Here is a 19,231-nt window from a genome sequence, read left to right as displayed (position 1 = left end):
GCGGTTGACATGATTGCACCTAAGCGCCCTCTCCCTGCACACAGAGCCCAGATAGCTCCTTGGTACATATCTAAACTGCGGGCAATGAAGTGAAAGGGGAGAAAGCAGGAGTGCAGGTGGAGGAAATCCTGCTGGAAGTCTGATAGAACACGACTTAGAGCCCATTATTGGGCCTACTTCATGGCAATATGGCTGGCGAAACAGCAATATTTCTCCAGCCGTATTGCTTCCTCAGAATGTCATTTAGCAGAGCTGTTTCAGGTGGTCCAGGATCTTCTTCAACCAGGAAATCTGGTGGAGGTCCCGGACCATTCACAAGCTTGCTGTGATGAGTTTGCCATCCATTTTGAGGGGAAAATCGCTCAGATTTGCAGTGGGTTGGACTCCACAGTTACTGCAGAATCAGAGGATGTGTCCAGTGTGCCGTGCATAGGTCAAGTATTAATGGATGAGTTTCAATTGTTGAGACTAGAGGATGTGGACAGGGTGCTTGGATCTCTCCATTCTACCACCACTCCACTCGACCCTTGCCCATCTTGGCTAATTGGAAGATCTGCCGGGGGGGGGTTCGCACTTGGGTCCAGGAGGCCGTGAACACCTCTTTGAGAGAGGGAGTGGTCCCTACCACCTTGAAAGAGGCAGTAATTTGGCCACTCCTAAAAAAGCCTAACCTAGACCCAGGGCTGGTGGTTAACTACTGACTGGTGGCAAACCTCCTTTATTTGGGCAAGGTGTTGGAGTGGGTTGTGGCTGGGCAACTCCAGGCGCTGCTGGATGAAATGGATTTTCTGGATCCATTTCATTTGGGTTTCAGGCTGGGCTTTGGTATGGAGACTCCCTTGGTCGCCCTGTACGATGACCTTTGCTGGGAGAGAGACAGGGGGAGTGTGACCCTCTTGATACTCCTGGACCTCTCAGAGGCTTTCGATACCATCGACCATGGTGTCCTCCTGGATAGGCTGGCTGGGTTAGTCAGTGGCACCGCTTTATGGTGGTTCCACTCCTTCATGGCTGACCATGTCCAGAAGGTGGTGCTGGAGGACTGTTGCTTTGCCCCATGGGGTTCCTCAGGACTTGATACCGTCCTCCATGATGTTTAACATCTACATGGAACTGCTGGGAGAGGTCATCAGGAGGTTTGGGCTGAGGAGTCAGCGATATGCTGACGACACTCAGCTCTACCTCTCATTTTCCACCAACCCAGGTGAGTCGGTTTCTGTGCTGAAATCGTGTCTGGACCTGATAATGGACTGGATGATGGTTTATAAATTGAATCTCAATCCAGACAAGACAGAAGTGCTGTTAGTGGGTGCTTTGCCAGGCAGGTTGGAGGGCCATTTCCCTGCCCTGAATGGAGTTGCACTCCCCCTAAGGGACAGGGTCCGCAGACTGGGGTGCTCCTGGAGCCCGGTCTAACTCTGGAAGCCCAAAGTGGACTCGGTGGCCAGGAGCGCCTTCCTTCAGCTGCGGAAATTATACCAGCTACGGCCCTACCTGGATGAGCAGAGTCTCATGACAGTTACACACGCACTGGTAGCATCCCATATAGATTACTGCAATGCACTGTATGTAGGCCTGCCTTTTAAAATGGTCCAGTGACTGCAACTGGTTCAGAATCGAGCTGCATAGCTGGTGAGTGGTGCGGCCGCTAGGGAACACATCAGGCCGATTCTGTTCAAATTACATTGGCTACCAGTCGCTTCCCAGGCCCAATTCAAAGTGCTTGTTTTGACATATAAAGCCTCCTTCCATATGAACCTACCTGGCAATTAAGATCTAGACGGGGGGCCCTCCTGAAAGAGCCATTCCTCAAGGAGGTAAGAGGGATGGCTTGTAGACAAAGGGCCTTTTCAGCAGCTGCCCCCAGACATCCGGAGGGAGAATCGTTTAGGGCCAACATTGCTGACATTTCGGCGCCAGAAGGTTTTTAATTAAAATAATATCAACTGTGGGTCCTGATGGCAATTTTTAGAGTACTGCATTTTTAATTGCATTTCAATTGTTTTATCTTTTAATCTTTTACAGTGGTACCTCGCTTAATGGGTGCTCCGTTCAGCGACAAAACCGCATAGCGACGAAGATTTTGCGATCGCAAAAGCGATCGTATTGCGATGTTTTAAATGGGGCTTACCGATCATCGCAAAACAAAGATTTTTAACAGCTGATTGGCAGTTCCAAAATGGCCACCAGGTAAAAAAATGGCCACCCGCTGTGTTTTTGCATGGATTCCTCGCATAAGAGGCAGCGAAAATGGCCGCCGTATGGAGGATCTTCGCTTTAAGGTCAGTTTTTTTGCCCATAGGAACACATTAAACAGGTTTTAATGCATTTCTATGAGCTTTTTATAGCGACGAAATCGCTTAGCAGCGATTTTTGCTGCACGGATTAATGTCGCTATGCAAGGCACCACTGTAATTGTATTTAAATTGTTGTAAGCTGCCCAGAGACCTTTGGATGGTGTGGACGGCGTACAAGTTAAATAAATAAAATAAATAAAATAAATAAAATAAATAAATAAAATAAAGCAGAGACCCCTCCACCCAAAAGATCGGACACCAAAACACGAGAGGAGCAATATAGTATATGCAGTCCAATGCAAAGAGGAGTGTTCGATGTGTAGTAGGATGTTCAGTAAGAAAGCAGTTGGTAAACCACACCAGTTTTCATGTTGCAAACGCAGTGCGGCTGTAATGAGGACACAAATCTCTTTCTGTACGCAGTATCCTTGTGTATTTTGTAAACTGTGGCTGAAACCTTTTGTTTAGCATAGTAAGGCACACTACAGTAGGCCCATTAAATCTATGGAGATTTTGTGAGTAAAGTCTGTATGTTCCATTGATTCAAATGGACCTACTATGTAGTCATCTGTTTTGTTCTTTTAAAGACTATTTATTTATTTATTCATTCATTCATTTGATTTATACCCCGCCCCCTAGACAGCGTCTACTACATAGTAAATGGCAATAAAAATAAATCTGATTGATACATCTGCTTTTGTTTATAAAATTAAATATGGGTGAAGGAAAAAAACATCAACCATCCTGAAAATCTAATCATTTAAAATCTCTCATTGTTTCACAAAATTTAAAGAAAAAGGCCAGCATCCTGTTGAGCTTCCCACATAGTAACACAGGATTGTGCCTTTGCACAAGGGCAGGTTGAAGATAGTTTTCTCCCTGGAGATCACAGCTTGCATAACAGCAGTGCTTGCACAAGCAGCCCAGCCTCGCTCTGCTATACTGATAGACTTTTCCCCCCTGCTCAACAGGATATTGGCCAAAACTTCAGGAGATCCAACCACTTTCATCTAACCTGTGGCTTGACCTTGAAGCATAGAACTGACAAAAGAGATAACCATCCTGGCTATGATCCTGAGTGATGCCTGAGATCTCCTGTCAAACCAACTGGGTACAGCAATCCAAGCAATTTAAGACTCAACCTATATGTTGTGAACAGTTGTCCAGCAACTCCAATACAATCACATTGAATTGCAAGGGAGTATTTAATAGGAGGATTAGTTACAAGTGCAATTGAAAGGAAGGGGGAGGGAAAGACTCTGGTACATATTTGATGATTGTTTAAAGCCACCATAGCAGAAGAACAGCTGAAATGTCTACAATAGATTAGGAAGTGTTCTAACCAATCCAAGAGAATACTTCTGTGTTTAACAAGAGGAGTCACAGAAATTGTAAAAGCGGAGATAAAAGGTTTCCTCTGAAGTCTATCAAATAACCTATGATAACATCAGCATAAATTGACAATAAAACAATGCAAGCAACATGGACAAAATAATTTGAGGAGCATATTGCTGAAAACATTCAGAAAAATAATAAAACCCTCTTGACTCATAACAGATACAAGAACCCATCCTGGAAAGTTGAAGGAGGAGGGGGAGGTGTTGCAGAGACTTTTCACTCCAGACTGGATCCCGATTTAGGGTGAATCTCTTGCAATCATTGCTTCCTCTCTTACTCATGACTAGGTTAAGTCCTATTGATATGGGATATTTCTCTTTAGCCATCTTTATTCATCCCTGTGACCTATGTCTGAGAGACCACAAGCTGGGCAGTTTCCCCTTTATTGTTAAGGGTTTTATTTGACATGCTAATTCCTCTGGTTTCTGATTGAAAGGAGGAGGTTGACTCATTCCAAAAGTAGAATGGAAAAGTGTTGCAGCAGTCAGGGTTGAAAAGCTAGTGTCCTGGATAAAAGTTAGGGAACTTGATTTAAATTCTTCTATTTTGAAAGACATATACAAGATTTGCATGCGTGCTATTATGTTTCAGACACTTCTGATGCTGGCTCTTCTTGTTTTCCTGGATGTCCATTGCCATATTTAGAAACAGCTGCCTTTTATTTCCCAAACATTCCTAATATACAGTTTTATTAAAAGTATTTTTAAAAACTTTTCACTTTCAAAATAATATTCTTACTTATTTTATTCTTCTCCATACATTGCTCATTTTCTATGCAAGGATACATTTGGCAGAAAAGAATGCAGACGCAACCTGTGTACTCAGAAGAAATTCTCACTACATTCAATAGGAGTTTGTGGGTACAAGATAGTAGCCTTCATTTCTAGTAAGGCTATTTTATAAGACGATCCAGATGATAAACTTTTCGGTCTCTAAGGTACTCTTTCCTAGGCATTTATTGGACTACCAGTCCCATAATTCTACATTCTGGGAGTTCTGCCAGACAGACTGACACCTAAATGTGGCTCGTGTGGGAGAAAAGCCTCAGATGGAAGGCTTTGAGGCTTAGTTGCTCCTAGCTCTGCCCAGGATTCTTGTTCTTGCCCCATAGGAGCATTCTTCCTGAACAGGAAAGTTAGCCAGAGCTAGGCTTAACTGAAACTTAAAGTTTTCCAGCTGAGGCCTTCCTCCCATGTGGGCCCCATTTAGGTGTCTGTCTGTCTGGATGATCTCTCAGAATGGAGAATTATGGGATTGGAAGTCTAAAACATCCAATCTCTACCCTCTGCACACTCTACTGGCCCAGAGGATGAGCAGGACCAAGACAGAAGACATCAAAGAAAAAGGAGGAAGCATAAGAAGGAAGGCTCCACATCAGTGCATACGCAGAGTGCAGATCCATTTTAGAATACAGTGGTGCCTCGCTTAACGGGTGCTCCATTTAGCGATGAAATCACTTAGCAATGACTTTTTCAGACCATTTTTGCGTTTCGTTTAGTGATGGTCCCTATGGGCGATTTTCGCTTAGCGATAGTTGGGACCATGCTTCGCATAGCAATTAAATTTTGGGTCCCCTGTTTCGCTTAAAAACAGCCTCATGTTTGCTGTTTTTTAAATGTTTTTCTGTTATTTATAAAGTTAAAGTGCACTTAATAAACCCTTTGTTAACCAAATTTGACTTTGTTCTGACTCTTTCTTTGCACAACCAGCTAGCCCAGTTTTCAGAACCTGAGCAAAAAAAGCTCAGGAAGGAAAAAGATATCAGTATGTGTTATAACAAGGAAAACACTACCTTAGTAAATCTGTGAGGCAACACAAAACAGCAACTTCAGTTTCTTTCAATATCTGAATCAGGCAAAGTTAAGAGATTTTAAATGAACAGCAAGTTAAGCACCTGTTTTAAATCTGTTCCTTACTATTAAATCTATGCAAATTATATATAGTATGGTGCAAAAGGATACAGTTAGTAGATGTCTGGAGATGAATATGGAAACAAGAGAAAGAAGTGTGATAACAATTTGGTGACAAAAACATAACTAAACAGGTACGAGATGAGCTCCTCTCCTTTAGGACAATTGACTTCTGCTCTTTTCACTCCTGAGAGTTTCTACACCTACTAAACTCCACCATTCCCCACAGAACAACTATATTTGGGGGTATTTGAAAACCATCTGGGAAACACTACCAGATGGGGAAGGTAACTTTAGTTTAGGGTGTGAAAAAGAGCACTTTTGAAAGAAGCAGTAACACATGTGCCACTAGAGACACTGCACAGCTTTCTATGTAAACCCAGTCCTTTATTTCAGTTAAATCAAGAACCTGCATTGCAACAAATGATACAATACTGCTGCCACCCAATACAACATTATTAAGCTCCCTATTTCTAAAGTTCAATATCAACAAATTAATTTTCAGAACTAATATTCCAAGGTGAGACATCTGAACTTCTGTTTGGGAGAAATCCATGGATGTATATTGCACAATATACAAATATTGCTAAATATTGCTAAAACTGGATCCAACCCCTTGATCTTTACTTCAGAAAACTCTGGACACCTGAATCCCTTTCAGCTAAACTAGTGAGCAGAGATCCTTTACATATGGCTAAACCAGGGTCCTACCCATTGGTCCTGGCTGAGGAAGAGAGTGAACACTTGAACCAGTTTTGGCGGGAAGATTCTGAGGGGAAACCCCGAAATGGTCTTCTGTTGTTACAAACAGGGAGTTGATGGGATAGATTCAGAAGAGCTATATGCAGATATACCATATTTTTCCATGCATACGCCCCCCCCAATGTATAAGAAGACCCCCTAATTTTGTCCCTTGCAGGAGGCGGAGGAGCAGTCAATGGGCAGCCGCGAGGGCAGCCGAACGTGGCTGCTCCTTTGCCTCCGCCTCCTTCCGTGTACAAAACGGCCCTCAATTTTTCCACTAATGATTTTAGGGAAAAGTGTCATTTTATACATGGAAAAATACAATACTACTTCATCTCCTGTCACCCTCAGCCAGCATGTCCAGTTTCCAGGGTTCATGGGAATTAGAGCTCCAAATCTTTGGATGCCACTAAGTTGGACAAGACTGCATTCGGGGGGAAAAAATCTAGAATGAAATCTCCAAGTGTAAAAGGGAACCCGTGGAAGTCAGGCTATCAAAAGGCTTCTAGGATAGCCTTCCCCAGCCTGCTTACATCCTGTGCTGGCTGTAAGTCTAGGAGAGTTGTGGTCCAACATATCTGGAAGAGGTCACGTTTGGATTGGCTACTGTACTATATTAACTAGAGATGCTTCTTAAATAGGATGGCACAACATCCTCAGGTTAAATTTCAAGATTTTCTCTAGTTGTGTCTAAAGGGTTATATCAACTGTGGTCTATATTTTTAAAATATTCTAGATGCATCTCCAAATGTCTATTTTTCTCTCCCCCTGATGCATTCACTCTCACATACCCTTTTTCTTCGTGAGTACACAACAGGTACGCCTCCACCACATTCATCCTATAGCTACTGAGCTTGTGTTGTTGCCCCCCCTTACCTCCTGAGCACCTGCTGAGTGGAACAATGGGATTTTTTTAACTATTACTTCAAATGTTTTTTCACCATCTTGATTCAAAAAAGGGATAATTCTCCACTATATTTTTGGTCTAATTATCAGATGATGATGGACAATGGATTGATAAGAGTCACTCAAGAAGATGCAAGCGCTTGTATATAACAGCGACTGCAATTATGAACCACTACTAAGCCATTATTGATCCTGTTCATATTGGGTGATAACTGAGCATTTTCCACTTATTTAAAGTGCTGTTAGCCAGAATCTCCCATCAATGAAAAGCAGTAGACGAATTTCTTCAAACACGGTTCAATAAATAATGCACATATAGAAGGTGCACAGTTCCTTAGTCTCAGTGAAACAACTAACTGTGAAGCAAAAACTCCATCTTGCTGGCACTAAATGGTTGGAAGGTCATTTAATACATAACCTGAAGTACCACTCTTAGCAGTAGGAAGATGTGAGAAAGAAACAAAATATTTATTTTTCTACGTAGTTCCAGTAACTCAGAAAAGAGAAGAGGACAAGAAGTGGAGGAATGTCCAGTTTTACTGGTCGCAGCTTGTTCCCCCTCTAAACTCAGGATTCATTCTGCGTGATTTAAATCTTAAAGCAACTTTTCTCCACATAACTGCATTGTTTTGAAGATCTTAACAAATTGGGTTAATATTGGATTCATGAAGGCACAAGAAATACTATCGTCCTCTGCCAGCAAAGGAGTCATTCATTCAGCTTGTTTTCTTGGGAAGCCTTGGACATAATACGATATTCATTCCCCCCCCACACACACACAAGTAGAAGCAGTCAAATCAAGGAAGGGGCAATATTTAAATAGACCATTAAGGATATTAACCAGTAATTGTCAAGTTAATCTCTCTAAATAATCAGTAGTTTTAAGAAAAAGGCTTCCCACTTACATTTAAGGTCAAACTAAAATTGATCAAAAGGAGCCAATTGAAAGGACTTAATTATTTGTGTCACCACAACCTCATTCAGTATGGATGTTTTATATTTTAATGACTACAGAATAGATAATTTGATTCAAATGTTTTCTTTTTGTTAGACCAATAAATAGATTGCAATGCACAACCTCTTGTGACATTGAGTGGATTTCTTTGTTTCACAGGACACGTCCCACAAATAGTGTCCTCTCCCCAGCCCTCTTTTAAAGATTTGTCCCAAATCTTCATCACAAACGACCCTCCTAGTAGTCCCAAATTTTATCTAAATTGAGAAAGACATAGAAAAACCACAGCGACCCAAAGTTCTATACTGCTACTCTGAGAGCTGGCTCTTCCCTTAGGTAGAGTGAGGCAGCTGATTTAGACATCAAATGCTTAACGGTAGCAATAGCAGCCTCCTAGCTGTTCCTCTTGAGCCCATGACCATCCCATTCTCTTGAAGATCAAAACTGTAGGCTTCACCTACAACCTCTAAACCAGTTTGCCACCCTCAAGTGTGGGGGAGGACTGTATTCTGCTGAGAGTCTAGAAATAAGATTCAGCTGCCAGACAGTTTCTTTCCATGGAAGAGAGGGAAACTTCATCTTGTCCTTTGCCTCAGGCACCACAATACTTGGCCCAGCCCTAAGTACAAGTGCCACTTAACTGAATAGGGCTTCCACCAGAGTTCGCATGACTGAGACACCAGTCAAGTGTATGGTCAAGTATTCTTCATTCACCAATTATTATATGACACTATTTGAACTGAGGATCTCCTTGTATAGACAGTTGCCTACTTTTTTAATGCCATTGTGTTGGCACCTGATAGCAAATAGTGAGGAGTCCCCGGACTGAGTAATTAGATCTATGAGGACACACATGGCAGAACATGTTATACACCAAGCCAGATGTCACCCCAAGCCATGTATTGAGCCAATAAAGTGACAGGTATTGGTAACTCCCCTGTTATGAGCAGAAATCTTTGCCTCTTCAGATACCTTGTTCTCTGTGTGCAGAAAGGGATGACAAAAGAAGGGAAGAACTAATTGCTTCTTTCTAAGCTTGTTCCTTAGATCCAAGTAAGTAATGACTGAATAGGGCTTAAATGTGAATCTAATCCCTTCCATTTAATGTTTCTTTAAACACAATGCAGAATTGTTATGGCTAGTGCTCTACAATAAAAACCTTGTTGAAGAGTTGTTCATTCTGTTCACTGTTGTTTGCATACATTTACACTTGTTAATTATAAAGAACAATTTATTATCCCAGTTTTAAGTTTAATTTCATTTCTTCCTAACAGTTAACTAACATGGATTTGTTACAATAGCACTGAGCCAAGTTGGAGAATGGTGTAAAATGTGTTATCTCTTCTCATGAATCTGCTTTTTTAAAGGGGAATATCAGTGGCAGACGTCTTAATCATGGTTTTGCCATTATGGCTTGTAGATGCCTCTCTCCCACCCAACCTAATTAGTCTGTTCTGGTCACATGCTGCATATGGGGTATGGAATGGGGGAATAGCTCCCCCACCTCCACAGTACAGTTCAAACTGGTCATCAAAGTTACTACTGATTTCCCCTGATGAAGAAAACTTTCTGTTGGGATGAAAACAGCACACTTTGGACCCTGATCCACATCCCTGTGACTTTTTGTTTTTCAAAAAAAGGGGGGGGCATAAAATGCAATTATTTATTTCACAGACTTCAGCATATTGATCAGTTGGAATTATATTCAATTAATTAATGAATTGAACATTTGACTATAATGTCACTTCACCATAATGACCATATAAGTTTGGTTATATGAAAAGGGCCCTTCAGGCATTCTCATCAAGCACATCTCTGAAAGTGCTGGGAGCAAGAGAAGGCCTTTTTCCAGGTCTTTCTGTTCAGGGAGAACACAGGGAGGCTGGGGTGGGAAGAGGATGCATTAGGGCCTTTGCAGATCACCCTTTGCCTACCCTTATTCTAAAGCATAATTGACTATATTCCTCTTCCACATGGATTCTTGCACTGTTGTTTTGTGATTCGGGTTCATCCACTAGAATATGATGGATTTTCTGTATCTATTGTCATCTGGCCGCAGTCTCCTGCTTCAGGAGGAGTGGTGAGGAAGCCTAAACTTGCCAAGCAGTGATGTGCTGGAACCAAAGCTGTCTGGTACATAGAGCCCTGTTTGCTTAACTAGCAGCCTCATAGACAGTTTTATATAGAGACTTTGCAGTCACAGCACAACTTCTGGGGACTAAAAGGTTAATTTTCTCTTTTTAAAAAACAAAAACTTAATATAAATAATGCATGCAACCTGCCTTGTTCCGTGCCATAATTATGAAGAATGAAGTGGCAAATGTTTTGATGTGTAAAATGGACTGTATCATTTCATGTTTAGATATGCGGGGAGGTGTTTAAAAATCTCTCTCACACACACACACACACACACACACACACACACACACACACACACACAGAGAGAGAGAGAGAGAGAGAGAGAGAGAGAGTTCTTCCTTGCAAATAAAATAGTACTGTATCTGGTTATCCTCTTTTGGATTTACACCGGCATAAGTCCAATTCCGTAAATCATGGCAGCAAATTGCTGCTAAGTAACAAGTTGTGATGTGGCACTTGATTAGGGATGTGAGTGGCATCCCATTAATTAGTAGCAATTTGCCACTATGATATACACAGTTACCCTAATGCTGGTGTAAAGATACAATAGGAAACTGTCCTCTTACTTCCTACGCTGCTACTGTAATACTGTGCTATTATAACAATATGAGGAAATGCTGTTGTTCGTTAAGATGGGAGGAGGTACTGTAATTCTAAAGTGATACAGCACATGCTACAACCTCCTCCCGCTACTTGTGTAAAGCAGGCCTTAGCAAACAAAAGGAAGTCTTGACATTCTTTCCCTCTTAATACGACAGGTGCCCAGGAAACTACCATTCCATATCACGCAATTATGAGCCTCATTCATTAGTATCACCTCATTGACTACACCATGAAAGAAATGACAAATTAGCAATTTCCCAGCACTGGCATAATACTATCATTTGTATCACAAAGTCAGCAAAATCTAACCTCCAATAATTCAGCTCACTATTCTCAACCAAGAGTGGCTATCAATACAGTTTTATGTGCCCTGTACTAATCACTAAAGTCAGATAATACGCAAGGTTAATGGTTGCAGACAGTCTCGGGAAATATCCAAGATCAGATAAAGCAGCCCCATATTATTGCTGTGCTCTGTGTGTATATCCCACCCAAGAATAGGAGAAAGAAAGAAATCAATGTTTAAGGCAGTTGTAATACATCTCTTGGTGTAACAAATAAATTGGTGCTTCATTGCCCATTCACATGCTGGTTAATAAATAGTTCAGACACAGGACACACCAATAGTGGAGGAGTGTAATCATTGTAAGCTTGTCGCCTTTACTTTAGATTTATGCCATCGTGGCCCAAGAAAGTCTAAGCAGCAGTTTTCAATTAACTCATCCGCCTTTGAATGAAAAATAGCAAGAAGGTTGTTCCTTTTTTATTTATATTTTTAACATAGAGCCTCCAGCCATTACTTCAACATGCTTGATTCCACCTCTTTAAATAAACACAAAATGCAGTCAACAAGGAAAGGGGGGGGGAATCCAGTGCTCCCTCTCTCTCAGTCTCTCTAGTCATGAATCGCTATTCAGGGTAGATCCATATTAGGTTTTTCATAATTCCAAATAAGAAACTTTTATATCTCCTGGAAAGTAGGTGGCAACTATCAGTTCTAATGTTTCCTTACAAAAGCATTGCTTTTTTTTTCTTTTTCTTTTTTCTTTTCCAGACCCAATTCCTTTCAAGTAGTTTCCTTTAAACGGGGGAAGCCGATTAAAATATAAGTTCATTAGAAGAGAACTTCCGTTGTATTCACAGAAATACCAAACTCTACCGCTGAACTTTCTGTGGGCTAAGATTTTCCCTCCCAATATAATTACACTCATTTACCCTCCAGAAACCTAAGAAAATGGAAGACAGTGCATTTAATTTATAACGGCACCACTAAACGCAAATGTAAAATTGGCAGCTTTGATGGTGCAGTATTAAATATAGCTTATCTCACCAGTGACAGTGAGAAACAGACACTCTCTTAGGACTATGAGTTATGACAACCTCTACAGTGAGTGAAAAATCATCCCTGTACAGCTGTCACCAATCAGATTTTCTTTTTCTCTTCCCTTGATGATGATGTGTGTGTTGTGTATGAGTGTATGTGTTCTTCAGGAGGACTGCAATCGTCACTTGAGTAGCAGGGTTGTAAGCAGCTTTAATAGTTCTAAAGAAAGATACCAGCCATAGCTGCACACTTTTCCTCAACTAACATTATAAACAAATGTAATGTATTGCATACCAAGCAGTATTCTAGTCCAAATATGGAAGTGGTTGAAAATGAAAGATCTTCACATTTCTGTGGAAATGCAAAGACTCAGCTGCTGCAGAAAAGGAAGACATATTCCCTCCTAAGTCATGGCATTCACAAGAGGACATTTGATTTTTCTTTCCAGTATTCTTCATCTTAAAAGATACCAAACATAGATGCATTTTAAACATTAAAAAATTCCTAAGTTCAAGAACTATGGTTCCCAGAAAGCCCCAACCAGCAAGTGGATTCTGGGAGTTAGAGTCCACAAAAGCAACCTTGCCCAGCTCTGCCTCTCTGGCAGCCTAGCTAACGACCATCAAGCTGTCCATAGGTTATTCAGGCATCTTTTCTACTGATGACTAAACCTGGATTCCCTAAAACAGCAATTCTTACTCCATGAAGAATGTGAACTCTTTGTTGTAAAACCTTGAACACTTTCATGGCAGATTAATGCAGTACCCACAGAGTGACTGAAATCCTTGGGGTTGTAATGTATAGTGAACATTTCCACACTATATTTTGGCCTATTGTTTAGATGTCATTTCAGCAGAAATTTTAATCTTTTTTATGTTTTCATGTTTTAATCTTTTAATTGTATTTTAAATCATATATTCTTTAATTTATCTTTTAATATTTAACTTATTGTGTTTTTAAACTGTGTGAATTTTAATGTTGTGAGCCACTGTGGGTCTCTTGTTGGGAGAAATGTGGCATATAAATAAAACTAATAAAATAAATAAAATGTCCACATATTTTGTCTCTGTCAAGCAGCTCCATTGGCATACCAGTTACAGTTGGTGATTTATTTCAAATGCTTTGAAGAGCAGTTTTCATTTCACTTTCTAAAATGCAGCTTTTTCATCAAAGTATTCTTTTCTGAAGAAATCTATCATTCTTGCCTGTCTTCTGTATAGTTCTTTAGTTCCTATCTTCTCATGATTTTATCCTGATCAGAAAATATACTTTCTCTGTTGACATTTCAGCATCCTTAAACTTGGTTTAAATTTTTCTCTGATTTTTTGGCTCTTATGGAAGAGATCTCCAACTCCTCCCCTCCAAAAATATTTTGGTTGTTCTGTTTCTTTGCAGAGACTGATATAACAGTTCTCCTTGCCCCTGTGTGCAAATCAACAAAAAGTACTCTTTAGGATTCTGAACCTATTTTTGTTGCATATTATTTTTGCTACTGACAGCCAGCTAACTAGTCTTGTTTTTGCAGAAAGAACAGAGCTTTTCAATTTTCTGCTTCTTCTTATATAATCTTTTTTATTTCCATAATGGCCATCTGGTGACTTCCTTCTATACAATCATGTTTGGTTGCTTGAAACATGAGTTTGCATTCAAGAATTCATTGAATTCCTTTTCTGCTTTGATTCTGACTCCTACAACAAATTCTTCCTGTCCTTAAAGGAGGCCTGTGGACTGACTGGGGAATATTTTACCTCCCTCCCAAATTAGAGACTGTCTTCGTCAATCATGAGCCCCCTATAATCAAACTGGAACATTTTACCCCAAGAGAGCCTGGTGCAAAACACATACAGTATAGTCATTTTAGAAATAAAATATTCTGATCACAGGACTAAATGAAATGTACAGTCCTTCTCTACAACAATGTACTCCTGATTACTCCCAAGCTTTCAGAAGTTAGAAATCTTCCTGATCGTTTGCAAATCCCCCATAGTTCTACCTCGTACACCAGTATGAAGCTTCTACCCATCCTGACCATAAAATTCACAGACAGGATGCTGCTTTTGCATAGTCTTAACTGGGTTCTGCTTGTCATATGCATTGTTCAAGCGTTGATAAATAGGAATTTATCATGCATATTATTATCATGAATATCATGATATTATTATCATGAATAATATCATGCATATTATTCAGTGACAAGGCATGCATAGGGGCCCCAAGCATGCCTTGTCACTGAAACAACAAAAGGATGTCAATAGAAAGGAGCCACAGGGCTTATATATTTTAAAAATCTGTATCTAGCATTTGCTATACTAAGACTTTATCCTCACCAATCAAAGCAAAATTAAATCAAAATACTGCTTGAAAGCATGTTAAAAATTTAAAGTGGAAAATTGCCTTTCTTGAGATTTGTGCTGGGGGAACAAGATGGAGTCTCTGTGGTTGAATTTCACATTCATACCAGTGTATATCCTGTTTCCCTGAAAATAACACAGGGTCTTATGTTAATTTTTGCTCCAAAAATGCATTAGGGCTTATTTTCAGGGAATGTTTTATTTTTGTCAAGTACAACCATCTACATTTATTCAAATGCAGTCACGTTCTCTTCTTCTGGTTGCTGCACAATGGTGGAGGGCGGGGTTTGACTTAACTGGGGCTTATTTTTGGAGTAGGACTTACTGTATATTGCAAGCATCCTGAAAAAATCATAGTAGGGCTTATTTTCAAGTTAGGTCTTATTTTAGGGGAAACAGGATATATGTGCGGTGAGCCACCTTAGAAAAAAGAGGAAAATCCATACTATTTTCTTATGGTCAAACAGAATATCTCTCTCTCTCTCTCTCTCTCTCTCTCTCTCTCTCTCAAAACACACCCCCCCCCACATCTTTTCCTGATTTTGTTGAATCATTGGAGCGAGAAATAAATAATATGCCTGAGTTTAATAAAGGCTTATATAATTCTGTGCCCATTAACAACATGTGTTACTATGCAGGCTATGATAATGATAACGGTAATCAAAGTGTCATAGTGCTGAGATAAAGCTTGCAGGAGTCAAGAAGAAAACGTTTCCTCGGCATACTCCATCTGACAGTTAGCTAAGCATGTCAGGCTTCATTTTATCTAAAGACCAAATAATGAAACTTTCAGCTTCAGGAATCCCTGGAAAGGCAATGTCTGCTGCTCTACTCAAAGAGAGGTGGCAGTATTCTTTGTGATATAATAGGAGCTATGTAGCTGTCACCAAAAAGTACACTGCTTTTTCCTTTTTCAGCAGGTAACATCAAGTAACTTTAAAGCTCTAAATATACAGAAGAGAGGAAAATATATGGCCCATAGTCACTGTGTACCTTTCCACAGGCCTCTCCCAAAACAAGCTGCTGCTATACAGTGCTAACTGGGGGGAAATCTTTCAAATCAAGCCGGAAATGATTTGGAGCCAGAATGATGAAAAGATTCTGCCATAATATTCTACTTATCATCTGAGCCTCTGTGTCATTATCAGAGACCCTTCTACGACTGCCACCACCAAGTGAGATTTGGGCAGGTGGCACTAAGAGGAAGGGTTTTCTTTGTGGTAGCATCCCCAGGATTTTGAACCTTTAATTAATGAGTTTTGTTGTTGTTGTTGTTGTTGTTGTTGTTGTTGTTGTTGTTGTTGTTGCTCTTCAAATCATTTTCAGAAATTGCGTTTAAAGTTGTTGTGTGGCTGGATAGTATCTGGCTGTGGAGTCAGAGGTTGGGAGTTCAATTCCCCACGGTGTCTCCTGTTTGTATAGCCTTTCTGTGTGGCCTTAGCCAAGCTGCAAAAGTCCCAGGGTGCCCCAAGAAAAGGGAATAGTAAACCACTTCTGAGCATTCTCTACCTGGAAAATCCTGAAAAGGGTCACCCTAAGTCAGAAGTGACTTGACAGCTTATTATTATTATTATTAAAGTTATTGTTAAATATAGTAAATACACTATAGTATACACTATAAGAGAAAGTTGGTTTCTCTTTTTTTTCCTGTTCACGTTGCATTTTAGCACTTCTCTGATGTAAATACATAAAGAATAAATACCACAAAAATGAGTTGTTCCCCTCCCATATTATGGGCTGCCATTTTGAGGGACAGAGAAACCTCCTGCATGGTGACATCATTCCCCACATTTTGTAAGACCGCCATTAAGGGAGAAAAAAGAAAGAATTGCAGGGCTAGAAACCTTTGGTACTACTTGCTACCTAATGTTCAGTCTCTGAAAACCCAGAGCCTAGCACAAGTTCCCTACATCACTAATGCAGTGCAAGGATAGGCGAACCATGATTCCTGGTCCGTATCACTTCTCTTCATGTTTACTTGCCAGCTTGTGCTGCCTGTTTCTGCTTTAAACCAGTTTTCCCTGACAAAATATGCATGCCTAAATGTGTTATCTTGAAGTATCCCATTTAAAATCTTCTTTGATACGTATCCTGAGCCAAAAATGGTCCTGAACCATAAAGTAAGCATGAGAGCTAGCGCATAACTAACTTTTGGCTGATGTGTTATTCTTGGAGGCATGAATCAACTCAAATTACTGGTATATCTCAATTGGCAAATATGGAATTCCCCCGGTGCCCAGGTATTTCTATGTGGGTGCCGTAAGGCAGCTGCAAAAGGCAAGAAACCTTCCTAAGGCTGATGCGTGTTGATTTTTCTTAGAAATCAGTCTCAACTGGCTGTGTGATTTCTCCCTCCCCACAAGCATCTAGCCCTCATTTTCCTAAAAATCTTGTAAACTGTAGTTCAAGCTTAGCTTGCCTCTGAGTTAAAGGCTGATGCACCTGCAAAGAATAATACTATGGACAGTCTGTGTGGTCTGCACGACCCAAAGAGGGGGCTTTACAAAGAAAAGAACTTGGTAATAAGCTTACCTATCACTTATCAGCTGACCATGTAAATAGCCTGCAGCATAGTCAAAAGGCAGGTGGTAATCCGAGGGGATAATAGCTCAGGGAGGGAAGAAACTACGCTATTAGCTCTGCTGGGGGTCCACATGGTGAACAGCCTTTCCCACTCATAAACCTCTGAATAGATCCACTGCACAGCAAGAACACCATCACGTTCAGCAGCATGTGTCAAGTAAGGAAGGGAGAGAGCCAGGTGAGACAAAAGGCAAAGCTCAGTGTGATCAACAGCATTAAAGACTGCATTAGATGACAGGATTTAGGGATAAATGTATGCCAGGAGCAATAGTGAAGTGGGTTAAAAAAAAACTTGTTTCTCATTTGATCCATGGATGATGCGGACAAGATTATATGTTTATATTCCAAATAGGCTTGTGCTCAAAAAGAGAACAGTCCAGAAACCCGGTCCTTCACATGATGCTCACACCAGAAGGGAGATGGGTGGAGGCTGGACCCTGATGCTTACAGTACAATTTGACTGAGCTGGCAGGGTTAGTTCTTTTGTCCCTTAAAGCGCCCTCCTGCTCATAATTCTATATCAAGAATATTATGAGGCTGCTACATACCTCTTTTTCAACAGTGCAGTCAAAATTCTCTCGGACTAGATGCTCAGAAGGCATTTTATTTTATTCATGAACTGACCTAAGCTTCAATGGTTCTGTGAGAACAGAGAACAGGGAAATGACAACTCTGTGTAAGAGCATTTCCCTGCAGACTTCTTGCTGTCCATTTTTACAAAGTGATGACAGAAATGGACAGACAGAACTAGGTGTCCACCTCTATACACTGGGAGTTTATCTGGATAGGTGATGGCTAAATAGGGCTCATAAATTAAAATGGAACTAAGCACTGTAAATTTCAAACTCTGTGAAGTATGTGTTTCTGATTCCACACTCCCTGCTCCGTTACACTCTGCATTTTTGGGAGAGTGGTGAAAACCTGGGGGCAGAGAGAGTAAGGGACAGAATTTTATACTGCACTTTTACTTCGGGTGCAAAATTTAGCTAGTTATATGGCTGTGTAAATTCTCATCGGATAACATTAACCGCACAGAATAATATGATCAGAAGAGAGAGATTATCACTGCACAAGACCGTAGGGATCCTCTTGGGCTGGCTCAGCAAACCAACATTCTATAAAGCAATTCTCAAAATGGGACAGCCGAAACAAAACATTATAACTTTGAAACCACTCACTCTTGTTGAAAAGCAGCCCGGAGAATTGTTTTGTGTTTGGGTGAGACCCGGTTAACTTACGGAAAAAGGAGTCAGCTTCTGGAATTTTCCCTTGCTTTGTGTCACTTGGTGAATGGTAGTAAGTAGAGATGGGCCTACCTTCCCGCACCTCCCCAGCCAATGACCCACTCACCAGTCAGCCCGTGCTCCTCTCCTCTGCCTCTTTGGCTGTTCAACCAGTCGCCAGCAGGAGCACAGGTTTGCCTGTTCTGCCTCCTTGTCTGAGTGGGTGATCAGCCAAGGAAGCAGGGCAGAGAAGCCCGCACTTCTACTGGAGCCTGGTTGAACAGCCAAAGAAGAGGAGGGGGAGGAAGAAGAGGAGAGGCATACAGGCCAACTGGTCAGTGGGGATCCAGTGGAGGAGGTAGAAGAAGGGAACACATGGCATGTGTACTAACTGGCACAAACCTCCAAACTCTAATAATGAGTACAAGAGGGTATCCTGTAGGCCAGAGGTCCCCAACCCCCAGTCCACGGCCCATGCCAGTCCGTGGCCTGAACCGAACCGGGCTACGAAGACAGACCTCCCGCCTGCCCCCGCATGCACTCACCCCCGCACCACCTGTTTGTGCGTGCTCCAGTGTGCCCGTGTGAGTGCTGTGCCATTTGTGCATGCGCACAAGCATGCCTGCACAAATGTTTGTGCATGCGCGCATGCATGCTCGTTCATGCATGCACATGACCGCGGAGGGTGCCCCACCTTCCCCAGCCGGTCTGCGGGATGAAAAACGTTGGGGACCCCTGCTGTAGGCCATCTTGGCTGCTGCCATTGTTGTCAATAATCAGGTTGCCCTTTGTTACATA

At 41.2% G+C, this 19,231-nt stretch overlaps 1 long non-coding RNA gene across 1 annotated transcript in view; it reads right to left on the bottom strand.

Annotated features, from left to right (window-relative positions):
* LOC140705446 (uncharacterized) overlaps positions 1–19,231 on the bottom strand; it is a 296,805-nt gene that overhangs the window by 212,472 nt on the left and 65,102 nt on the right. The gene's annotated exons all lie outside the window — the stretch shown is intronic.

This window comes from Pogona vitticeps, chromosome 3 (genome assembly GCF_051106095.1).
Source record: "Pogona vitticeps strain Pit_001003342236 chromosome 3, PviZW2.1, whole genome shotgun sequence".
Lineage (NCBI taxonomy): Eukaryota > Metazoa > Chordata > Lepidosauria > Squamata > Agamidae > Pogona > Pogona vitticeps.
This window is presented reverse-complemented; position numbering and strand designations above follow the sequence as displayed.